Source organism: Eurosta solidaginis, chromosome 4 (assembly GCF_040869045.1).
Source record: "Eurosta solidaginis isolate ZX-2024a chromosome 4, ASM4086904v1, whole genome shotgun sequence".
Classification (NCBI taxonomy): Eukaryota; Metazoa; Arthropoda; class Insecta; order Diptera; family Tephritidae; genus Eurosta; species Eurosta solidaginis.
The window spans coordinates 109,243,192-109,255,666 of NC_090322.1; the positions used below are offsets into that span (position 1 = coordinate 109,243,192).

The 12,475-nt window shown below is 41.7% G+C and overlaps 1 long non-coding RNA gene across 1 annotated transcript; it reads right to left on the reverse strand.

The window, feature by feature from the left end:
- Positions 1 to 477: 477 nt before the first annotated feature.
- Positions 478 to 8,514, reverse strand: LOC137250131 (uncharacterized). The gene is made up of 5 exons (XR_010952758.1): positions 8,255 to 8,514; positions 7,664 to 7,868; positions 7,361 to 7,591; positions 2,235 to 2,415; positions 478 to 2,164 (listed from the first exon to the last, which is right to left on the reverse strand). It is a non-coding gene; the product is annotated as an uncharacterized lncRNA (long non-coding RNA).
- Between the last annotated feature and the right edge of the window lie 3,961 nt (positions 8,515 to 12,475).

Here is a 12,475-nt window from a genome sequence, read left to right on the forward strand (position 1 = left end):
TTGCATAAACTCATTAATATGAGACATCCAAAGTACCTTTTTAAAAAGTACTCGGAATCGTCAACCGGTTACTCAGTGTAATCTCTAACTCAGCATCACTCTCCAACACTGAAATTGTATACCGACCCTACAAGACAGGTACCCGTTCCCTAATCGATTACTTAATCGTCACCAATAACTTGTTCACCAATTATCGTCTTAATGACTTTTACATTGCTGTCGTGAAAAAGGTAACGCATGCGCTCTCTCAAATTAGTGTACGTGTGACTCGCTTTCTCGCTCTTACCTATTGTGTTTTCGACATTCCTTCTCGCTCGATGTTATTTACATTTTTAAGTTACTTCATCAGTTATGTTTTCGTTATCGCTTACCAAAACATATGCAACAACAACAACACGGGTAACTGGCCTATCGGTTACCCGTATCGGTTACCTTCTGTCAAATCGCTTTTTCTATGAATGAAACGCGTCCTTTATGTTCAGATAATATTTAATTATAAATTATTCATATATACAATGTTTTTTTTACAATTTAAATTATTGCCTTATTACTCTAGCGAACTTTACATATGTGAATTTTTATATTTATAAACTATATAAATACATTAACGTCTATTCATAGTCGTGCCCTTTCCGAAACCTTGTTTTGAAGTTCTTATTTTTCCTGCGCTAGTAGTGTTGCTCATCAGTTTGCAGTCATATTAGTTTGGTAGGTATAGTAACATCAGACGTAGGGAAATTAGGAAGAATGTTAGGAGTATCACCAGAATCCAAAGAAGCATGGTGATTCATTTCGTCACCTCCGTTTTCTTCCATATCCGGATTCATACCATACTAGTCATTATAAATAGCTTGTAGATGCCACATAGGTGTAACCATACCCTCAAGATATTTCCGTTCAAATATTGTGGTGTACAATGCGCAAACTTTTCATAAACATGTACACGTAAACTTGTATTTGTTCTAAATTATTCACCACATTCTAAACATAGAAAAGATGTATTAAGTGTTTGCGTAAATACCATTGTGATTACAATATGAACAAACATTCAATTCTAAACTTTTCGTTGTTACATCAATTGTTTCAGCGTGTTGTACACGTAAATGAAAATTCATACTTGAATGTATTTTCGTCTTCCAATCGCATAATTTACATTTTAAATAATGACTATTAAGCATATGAGAAATCTCATGGTCCAATAATTTGTTGAAGCTTGGTGTAGCTGCTTGAATATCACAAAATTTACATTTTGCACCACGTTCGTTATATTTAAATTGTAAATGTTCTGGTTTCTCTACACGATGCATAAAGTTTAGATGCTTTTTCCAACAATGTGCTGAATTTAATTGAAATACATACATTGGGCATTGTCTCATGATAAATTTTCCATAAATATACTGAGCCTCTTTATGTAGGCTCTTTTCTTAACATCTAATTCTGTTCGTACCGGATATGACAGTTTTGCTTCAGGTTATAATCCACACTCATACTATTTTCAGATTCTGTTTCATAATTTTCATCATTTTCAACATTGGACTTTGCAGCAACATCATTATCATCATCGTCATTTTTTGATAACTCTGTTTTAAGCTTCATATTTATCAAAGGTTTAACTTCCTTAGTATTAGAATTAGAAACATTGTCATCTTCGGTTAAGTTTTTATCAAGTTTAGCTTTTTTCCTAGGTTTAAATTCTTTACTATCCGTACTAGAATTAATACCATCATCAATATTTTTCGTGGTCTGTTTGACTTTTTAAATTTGCCAATGGTTCGCCTTTATCAGTATTAGAATCAGAATGGCCTTGGCCATCTTCACCGTGTTGCAAAGTAGGCGACATATGTTGGTGTTGATGTTTGCGCATATTGCGGATATGTTGGTGGTTCAGTAGTCATTAATTGTTTAGAAGTTTCAACTTGTTGCGTTTGTTGTTGGTGTTGCTGGCTGATGATGTGGTGTTAACGTTTGTTGTACAATTTATTCGGGTGATTGCACATATTGTTGGTGTGTTATGGTGCTGGAAAACCTTCCGATATTGAAAGTCCTTGATTAGTGTAATCCCCACGTAGTGAACTACTCCTGTGACCGCGTCCTCGGTAACTATTACATCTGAAGGCGCTTAAGTTACAGGAATAGCTGACATCGCTTATATAACAGGTTGACTCTAAAGTAAAAACCAAAGCAAAATATTAGAATCAGTGTTAATGAATAACATATTTAAAATAAGCTCTTACAACAACGTGATCGGTGGCTACATCCCCGTGAAAGTAGTGTGGTGTTCCTCCTTGTATAAACGTAGATACTGGATGTGCTCAACCGTGCAGGTTTCTTCTAATTTGAGCAAATGTATGTTCTTACAGCCACAGCTGGAATATTTGGGATATTTCTATCCTCACATCGTCAAAATCAAATTACCTAGAATGAAAAAGAAACTCATATCAGTAAGAATAGATTAAAAGTTTTTAATATAAGCCGAAAAGTGTTCCATAAATAGCGCTCCACACATAGCTCTTTTCCAAAGGCACAAGAGAAATTTCAGATAACTAGAATCAGGACCTGGTAAAGTAACTTCAAAGGCGATTTAGTCGCCACTACTTCGTATGCGCATTTCTCTGCGCTCCCTTTCGGCATGCATCATCAATTTCGTCATTACTATAAAGGCCATCTTCCTCACAGCAATCCAACAATCTATTTGTCCGCAAATTCGTGGAACTAAATTCCTAATGGAAGGTTCCTCTCCAAAAAATCTGTTTACATACAGTCTTTCGCCGTGAAAACGAGGGCAGTGACGGACAGCTTGGAAAGAAAGGATCCTCCTCTATCCCACGCTTATGTAGATATTCCTTGAAGCCACCGTGCCCGCTCAATATCTGTGTGAGATGGTAATTTAGTTTGCCGTGTTTTCGCTTGTACCATTCCGCTATATTCCGGACTAGCATGAAGGTCCAGCGCTCTTTTCTCGAATCTTCCCGCCGTTCTTGCCACCTAACTATTGTTCGTAACCTTGCGCTTTTCTTAGCATCTTCAGATGGTCAGCTGAATCCAATGCCATACAGATCGGCCATTTCACCTGAGAGTAGATCTACTGGGATTTTCCTGGATAAAACATGGATCGCGTCGTCGGAACAGCACATGCTATTCGTATAGCAGTAATGCGGTAGGCTGCTAGTATATCTTTTTGTTGGACCATTTTAGATCTGTGCCATACTGGTGCTGCATATAATATTATAGAGCTGGTTACGTTGGATAATCGCTGACGGGTAGCTTCGCTTGGGCCGCCGATGTTGGGAATTATTCGCGTTAGGGTTCCACTAACTCTAGAAACTTTGTCCATCACCGCCCTGAAGTGCTCCCTAAAAGTTGGTTTTGAGTCAATGATTACTCCTAGATATTTCAAGGAGGGCTTTGAATTTATTTGAAAATCTCCTATGGTTAGGACCAACTCATCCACAGTCCGCTTTGAGCTCATCAGAACCACTTCTGTCTTATTGCTAGCCATCTCCAGCCCCGTGTTCGTCAACCATTCCTTTATTCTTCCCATGGCGTCATTACATAATGCTTGGAGCAGATCAAATTTCTTGGCCAGTGCTACTACGACAATATCATCTGCATAGCCGACAATTTCTGTGCCTCCGGGAAGGTCGATTTGTAGCACCCCGCCATACATCGCATTCCAAAGAGTTGGACCTAAAACAGATCCCTGAGGGACACCGCCCGTAGTGTTGTGCTTTCTTAGTCCCTCATCTGTATCAAAAGGGAGTACTTTGTCGCTTAAATAGCTACAAATTATTCGGAGCAGGTACGGAACTTGTCTTGGGACACCCAAAGTGCACTCACGCTTCTCATGGCTCCAGCGGGTTAGCGGCTTCCTAGAACTTAAGCCACTTGCTGCTTCTAGATCTGACATCTGTCAGCTGGAGTCTTAGCCCGGCAAGCGAAGGGCACGAGCACAGAATGAAATCGATCGTTTCCTCCTCCAACCCGCACTTCCTACATCTGCTATCACTGACCAAGCCTAATTTAAAGGCATGTGACGCCAGAAGGCAGTGTCCAGTAAGAATACCCGTCATGAGTCTAGTCTACAGTTTAATGATAATGAAAATATAAGAATCAGTGTTTATGAATAACATATTTTAATTAATCTCTTACAACAACCTGATCGGTGGCTACATCGCCATGTAGGTAGTGTGGTGTTCCGCAAATTGACATTAGCAGTAATATTATTTACATAAATATAGCTTGGTGTTTGTGCAGGCCTCAATATAACATACATTGGTTCAGTTCGGTGTGCACCAGCCACTGGTACAAACACTTTTGAATGCTTAGCTTTCATATAGGATGGATGTCCAGCAGTGCTCCGGTTGTGCCAATATGTAATGGGCTGCTCCGTCTCTTGGTACGGCTGTATAGGTATAGGCGGGTGCAATGTATTACTAGGCTCAAGATCGTAGGGTACATAGATGGCTCGAAGACGCCAGATGGGATTGGAGCCAGAGTTTTCGGAGCCAGAACCAAAATATCAGTAACTCTAAAAGCACATCCGAGCATTTTCGAGCGGAAGTATTCGCCATAAGTTAGTGCGCTAAGCTGAACCTTCAGCGCTGATACCCCAATGAAACAATTGCCATACTCAGTCAGGCAGTCAGGTTCCACTAAAGGCATTTGCGGCGTTCGAAATAAAGTCAGCACTGATCCTTCAGTGCGTAGAAAAGCTGAATCAATTAGGAGCACACAACGTAGTACTGTTGGACTGGGTCCTAGGCCACAGGGGAGTGGAGGGCAATGAGCAGGCGGACTCAATGTTTAATTTGTTGCGTCAAATTGTCAACCTCCCAACAGATCCTTGCAGCGGGTCTGCGACATACTCTCCTCTTCCGGGAAGGTATCGACCCCAATCCGGGTCCTTCTCCTGACCCCAGTACTGAGAAATGGGTTTGCTGCGTTTGTCGGAAAAGAATCTTTTTAGGACGGTCATATATATAAGGGCCTGAAATATTTCACTGAACTTCCTAATCACATAAAAAGTAGTAATAACTTCAATACTTTTAAAAAAGTTTATTGGAGCATTGTAAAACCCTTCCAAAAAGATAAAGTTTTTTTTTCTTTTATTTTTTTACATGATATACCGATACTGGGGCGCGAAAAGGGAATGGTAATATTGGTAGCAGCAAAATACAATGCAACCGGCCCTAAGGAAAAGAAAATCGGTGGCCACCTGTAACTCCAGACAGTTCCAACAACTAATTTTGCTGGAATTCGGTATTTCCAGCTGGTATTTACTGTTGCTGATCGGAATCACTCGCATTCACAGCATTAATATAACAATAAAATTATATAATGTGTAACAAAAATAACGAAAATAAGGCCAAATAAAAGTTGGGGCAGGGGGGATTGGAATCACGTCCTTTTCAACCTCCCATTATATGTTGAGCTGTGCTAATCGGAATCTTCATGCATTCCGACAGCGTCTTTACTAAACAAAGTTGAGGGGTTATTTTCAATTTCCAACATCCAAAGACATGTTTAGCTGCATTGATCGGAAACTAATACATTCCGACAGCTTAAAATACACATATAATTGAAAAATATAAGTTCCAAATTTTGTTGCCTTAAGCTGGGATCACTGGAGTATTGGAAACGTCGTAATGAGTGGCTCCCAGACTCGTCCCTTTGTCACGCTAGTAAATATGCTGATCGGAATCACATGGCATTCCAACAGCATATTCAATAGAAATAAGTGATTAAAACAATGAATTGTACTTAGTAGTTTAAGTTTTAGGCCTAAACAGCCGTAATAATAAATAAATTAAATTAAAAAAATAAATACTCTTGTCAGTGTTTCACGTGCAAGGGATGGTTGCATCGGACAGGTTGCTCTGGGCTAGATTCCAAAATCCAGCGTCCTCGTAACTTTTATAAATCTTTTGTGGCTCTTGCTGTTCGCGGCCTCATTACATTATGAGGAAATACGGCACCTGAGAACACAGCCGTATGAAGCTAAAAAACACAAGCATGTCTTCAGTGAACTCCAAAAACAGGCGTCGGACCTCTATGCCGGTTTTTCCTGTACTCAAAGAACAAAACTAGCAGAGGAGGAACGCACTCTCCCTAGGGAAACGAGAATAGTCACTCTAGCTCAACTTCGAGCTGGATAACGTAACAGGTTAAACTCTTACCTATCCAGAATCAACCCCGACATACAAAACATTGTCCTGCTTGTAATGTGTCCCCACATGTCACCAACCATCTCTTTAACTGTATTGTGGAACCAACGCCTCTAACACTCCCCACCGTTAGAGGACATTGATGACAATTTGTGATCGGTCGCACCTATTGGATGGGGCGAAGCACTGCTACTACAACAACAGCAGGCGGACAACACGGATAGAGGCAGCAACTGCATGACCCATCGATCCCGAGCCGTTCCTGCCAGTTGGCCCACAGGGGCATTTATTAGCAGAAGGGAGGGAAAAGGGAGAACACTGGCGCAATATGACAGGCCTGAGTCAATCTAAGTTACTGTTAGGGGGTTACAGCACAACTCGATATAGGGCATTAATAGGCCTCTCAAAAAGATAACCTAAGAACCCCAACGGCTATTCTTACAAGACACTGTAGACTGAACAGTCACATGCAAAAGCTGGGTATAGTATCGAACAACACATACCGATGTGATGGATCAGCAGACGGTGGACCATATCCTTCTAGATTGCGGCGCAATTTCAAGACGTAGGGCTAAGTTTATAGGCTCAATCCCTCAAGCAAAGAACACTGCTGGGGTTCATCAAGGAAGTCGGCCAGGATGAGGTGCTGTGAAGGAGATGTGCAAGTCACTGTGCAATCCCCAATAAATGATCTATCTACGTTCCGGTAACAAGCACCATTGTGGTACTAGCCCCACCATCTCGGGAACTATTGATATGACTACATTAAACCTTCTAGGGATTGAATATTAATAATGCCGGCAATGCGAAAGTCTGCTAAAATGTACCATTCTCCATGGAATGCTCGATATATAACTTTCCACGTTTTGAAACAGTGATGAAAAGAGCAAAATTTACAAAAATTTTAACTGGCTGTGGGTAGTAAGGTGTTGATGCCCTCTCTTAACGCAATGTAATGACAACTGCGATGCAGGGAAGATGACAAAAATCTTGCAAATCTACTGATAATAATTAATTAGTGCCTCCCCTTCTATGCAGTTGTATGCATACATACATATGTATTTTTCTCTCCAAACGCTAATTAAAAAAATTAATTGGTTTTCTCATGAACTTCGAACACTGTCGTATTTGCATTCTTCAGTTGATTATCACAAAAAGCATGACAAATTATTTAATATGGTAGCCAATTTACTTACCCTTTCTGGTGCGATGATTCCTGGACAATCGGGCCTGACTAGACGCGATTTTTTTTGCCTTAAGAGAGCGTGCTTAACGCGAACCATATCATGTTATGGCACACCTTTGGTGATGCAAAAAATCAAAGACATTTCTGCTTCTAATGCTTCTGGGATAGCAGCAGCAGCTCCCGGTGGCGCCACATAAATAACATTTGCATGCCGATCAGTTGCCTTTTTTGCTCCGGCTACCTATTCAATTTTAATTCACATTACATTATCTACTATTGGAATTTTTAATCACTACAAATCAATATAAATTACCGAAGCAAATACTGGCAAACCAAGATGCGTAGTTCCACCCTTTTTTAGGGAAATACATCCAACCAGTTTGGTACCGTATTCCAAAGCATGTTGCTTGTAAAGTACCTTGTATCCTTGGCAAATGACACGTGAATCTGCATTTAGTTGTAATTTCCTCTGATTTTGGCCTACTCTGAGCTGAATCGCAACCCGGCGGAGATGCTATCTATTAGAATAATATAACACTTTTTTTACTATTTAAAAATGCACATACGTATGAATTAAAATCAGAAAGTAAATAATGTTGTTGTTGTAGCGATAAGGACACTCCCGTTCTTTGTTGGTCCTTTGCCGGATGCAGATCGGGTACGTTCCGGGAACCATTAAGGTACTAGCCCGACCATATCGGGAGCGATTTAGTTGACATAAAACCTTGTAGGCCATCCCGTCGATTCTATACAACTTAATATGGTAACGATTTAAAAGACGGTGCACCACCCAATTTTTATCAAAAATTATCAAACGTGGAATCAAAAGGCGCGCCTCGAGCTCCGTTTTTATTATTATTTTATATTTTTAAATTAGGTGGTGTACCGTCTTGTAAAACGTTACCCTTAATATTATTTTGGGCGCAGGCCGCCAACGCAAAAAGATGGTCTCTGCAGCAATATTTTTAATTTCCGTCACATGTCACAACTCAAATTAACTTAATGTTATTTTGGGCGAAGGTCGCCAACGCAAAAAGGTGTTCTCTGCAACAAAATTTTTAATTTCCGTCACATGTCACAACTAAAAGCACAAGATATTTTTCGTTGTAAACAATTTATATTTTTTTGCGTTTCAATGTTTTCCGGAATAATTAATGAACTGTCATTTCGATGACAGCATGAAACGTCGATGTGTGAGTGGAGAGCGAAAAAGCTTTGAATGTGTTGGTGAACTGGTTACCTCCGTTTTGTAGGGGAGTTATATTTGACATTTTGCTTTCTCGTTATGTTCGTTCATAAGAATAATCTTTGTTATTGAATTTATCACTTCACTACGGTGAGCACGTTTTCATTTTTGCATACTTCTTTTTGCTAAATAAACGAGTATATATACATATAAAGTTATTGCGGTAAAATTAAAATTAGTTGGAAGACAAAATATATTTAGCTGGAGAACAATCATTATTTCCGTTCATCAGCTATAACATTTTGGCATCCCTTGCGGGGAACCTGACTTTGCGCAAATTTGGAATTTTTCATAGTGGTATCATAACCTCAAAATTAATTTAACCACGCCACTTTTTTTTCGCGCACCGAGTAGAGATACGATTGGTTTTACAATTGCCGTTTAATCATGCCACCTTTTTTGCAACGTAGGTAATACATTTTGTACATATAGCTACCTACAATCACCAAAAAATGGCACTTGAACGCGAGGAAAACGTAGCAAAATTAATTTCTAATTTTTTAATAAACACCAGCAAAACTGCTAAGCAAAAGCAAACCTATGGATATTTCTGTGCTCGAAAAGCGTTACTGCAAGATTATTGGAATCGTTATTCTCAGGCCAGAGATGATGTAGCGAATATGGAAGAAACGTCTGACAACATGGAAAGCCGTCGCAACGCATTAAGCGAAAGCCGATTCATTGCCGTGGAGAGCGCTTATTGTGAAGCGATGGGCGAACTCAACGACGATATACTGGCGCAATTCATCAGCCAAATGTCACTCTACCAAAAATTGAGCTGCCCAAATTTGATGGCAACCTTCAACATTGGTTAAATTTTAAAGATCTGTTTGAGACATGCATCGTTAAGGAAAAGTCACTGTCGGACGTGCAGCGCCTACATTATCTTAAGGCCAGCTTGCAGGGCGACGCCGAACATCTGGTCCGCAATATCCCAGTAACAGAGCATAACTTTCGAATAGCTTGGGAATTGTTGACTCAGCGCTATGACAGCACACGTCGCCTCATTAAATGTCACCTACGTGCCATCGCTAACCTTCCGAAAATTAATTCAGAGTCCGCTTCTCAGATACGTAACATTCTCGATGTAGTCAACGGAACCTTTCGGGCACTAATTCAGCTTGGCCGGCCTACTGAACAATGGGACGACTGGTTTGTATTTCACATAACCGAGAAGCTCGATGCAAAAACCGTGAAGGACTGGGAGATCTCGCTAGGTGCTTCCGATACAGTTCTGACTTATGACGACCTCAAGAGGTTTTTACAAGGCCGCGTTCAAGGCCTAGAGGCAGCCAATGCTCCAGAAAAACTGAATTGTTCGTCATCAGCAAAACCTAATGGTGCATCATTAAGGACATCGAACTCTGTCCGCAGTCACCAAACTAGCCTCAATCAGTGTGTATGTTGTTCGGAAAAGCACGCACTTCCGGCTTGTTTAGCTTTTCGTAAACTCCAACCGAGAGCGAAAATAAATCTAGTTCGCAACCATACTTACTTACTTAATTGGCGCTTAACCGTCTAAACGGTTATGGCCGTCCAACAAGGCGCGCCAGTCGCTCCTCCGCTCCGCCAACCGGCGCCAATTGGTCACACCAAGGGATTTTAAATCGTTTTCCACCTGGTCCTTCCAACGGAGTGGGGGCCGCCCTCTACCTCTGCTTCCATAGGCGGGTTCCGATAGAAACACTTTCTTGGCCGGAGCATCATCTTTCATTCGCATAACATGGCCTAGCCAGCGCAGCCGCTGCGTTTTAATTCGCTGGACTATGTTGATGTCTGCGTATAGCTCGTACAGCTCATCATTAAATCTTCTTCGGTACTCGCCATCGCCAACGCGTAGAGGTCCATAAATCTTTCGAAGAACTTTTCTCTCGAACACTCCCAAAGCCGCTTCATCTGCTGTTGTCATGGTCCATGCTTCTGCCCCATATAGCAGGACGGGTACGATAAGTGACTTGTAGAGTATGATTTTCGTTCGCCGAGAGAGGACTTTACTTTTCAATTGCCTACCTAGTCCAAAGTAGCATTTATTGGCAAGATTGATTCTTCGCTGGATTTCAGTGCTGATGCTGTTGCTAATGTTGATGCTGGTTCCCAAATAAACGAAGTCTTTTACTATTTCGAAATTATGGCTGCCAACAGTAGCGTGGTTGCCAAGGCGCATATGCGCTGACTCTTTGCTCGATGACAGCAGGTACTTCGTTTTGTCCTCATTCACCATCAAACCCATCTTTACCGCTTCTTTTTCCAGCTTGGAGTAAGCAGAACTAACAGCGCGGGTGTTTAGGCCGATGATATCAATGTCATCAGCATATGCCAGTAATTGCACGCTTTTATAGTATATTGTTCCAGTGCGGTTAAGTTCTGCAGCTAGTATAATTTTCTCCAGCATCAAATTAAAGAAATCGCACGATAGGGGGTCACCCTGTCTGAAACCTCGTTTAGTTTCGAACGGCTCGGAGAGGTCCTTCCCAATTCTGACTGAGCTGATGGTGTTGCTCAACGTCATTTTGCACAGCCGTATAAGTTTTGCGGGGAAACCAAATTCAGACATAGCGGCATATAGGCAGCTCCTTTTCGTGCTGTCGAAGGCAGCTTTAAAGTCGACGAAGAGGTGATGTGTGTCGATTCTCTTTTCACGGGTTTTTTCCAAGATTTGGCGCATTGTGAAAATCTGGTCGATGGTAGATTTACCAGGTCTGAAGCCGCACTGATAAGGTCCAATCAGCCGGTTCACGGTGGGCTTCCATCTTTCGCACAATACACTTGAAAGGACCTTATATGCGATATTAAGAAGGCTGATTCCACGATAGTTGGTGCATTTTGCAGTATCCCCCTTCTTGTGGACTGGGCAAAGAACACTTAGATTCCAACCGTCGGGCATGCTTTCGTCCGCCCATATTTTGCTAAGAAGCTGCTGCATGCGCCTTACCAACTCCTCGCCGCCAAACTTGAATAGCTCCGCAGGCAATCCATCAGCGCCCACGGCCTTGTTGTTTTTCAATCTGGTTATTGCTATTCTAACTTCGTCATAATCGGGCGGGGGGACATATATTCCATCATCATCGATTGCGGGATCGGGTTCTTCATCTCTGCGCGGTGAATTGCTGCCTCCATTTAGGAGAGCAGAGAAGTGTTCCTTCCATAATCTAAGCACTCTCTGGACATCAGTTACAAGGTCGCCGTTTTCATTCCTACAGGAGTTTGCCCCGGTCTTAAAACCTTCCGTCTGTCGCCGTATTTTTTGGTAGAATTTTCGGGCGTTATTCCTGGTGGCTAGCAGCTCATGCTCCTCGCACTCACGCCTTTCTGCTTCTGCTTTTTTCTTCCTGAAAAGGCGTCTCGCTTCCTTGTTCAACGCACGATAGCGTTCGCTGACTAGCTGTACATCAAAATACACTGGCAAGGAGTGTCATGCAAAGCACCACACTTTCCTTCACGATTTCTTCAACGGCAAAACGGTGCTGGTGAATCATCATCGCCTGCCACCGGATTCGCCACCCTCATCAGAAAATCTACCCAACGTTTTGCTTGCAACTGCACTAATAGGAGTTGAATCACCGAGTGGTCTCTTCCTCAAGCTACGTGCATTACTTGATCCCGGATCACAGGCAACTTTCATCAGTGAGTTCGCGGCTCAACAATTACGCTTGCCTCGAACCTCGGTGGCTGTGCCTATTACAGGCATAGGTAGGGTACCTGTCGGCACGTCGAAAGGGCTCGTTGAGTTCACTTTGCGCTCTTTAATAGAGCCTGATTTTCATATCAAATGCATCGCACTGATATTACCACGATTAGGGCACGTGATTCCCACATCGTCGATGAATCATCACGCAGTCAGTGAGTTTTGCGATCTTAAATTAGCAGATCCAACTTTCG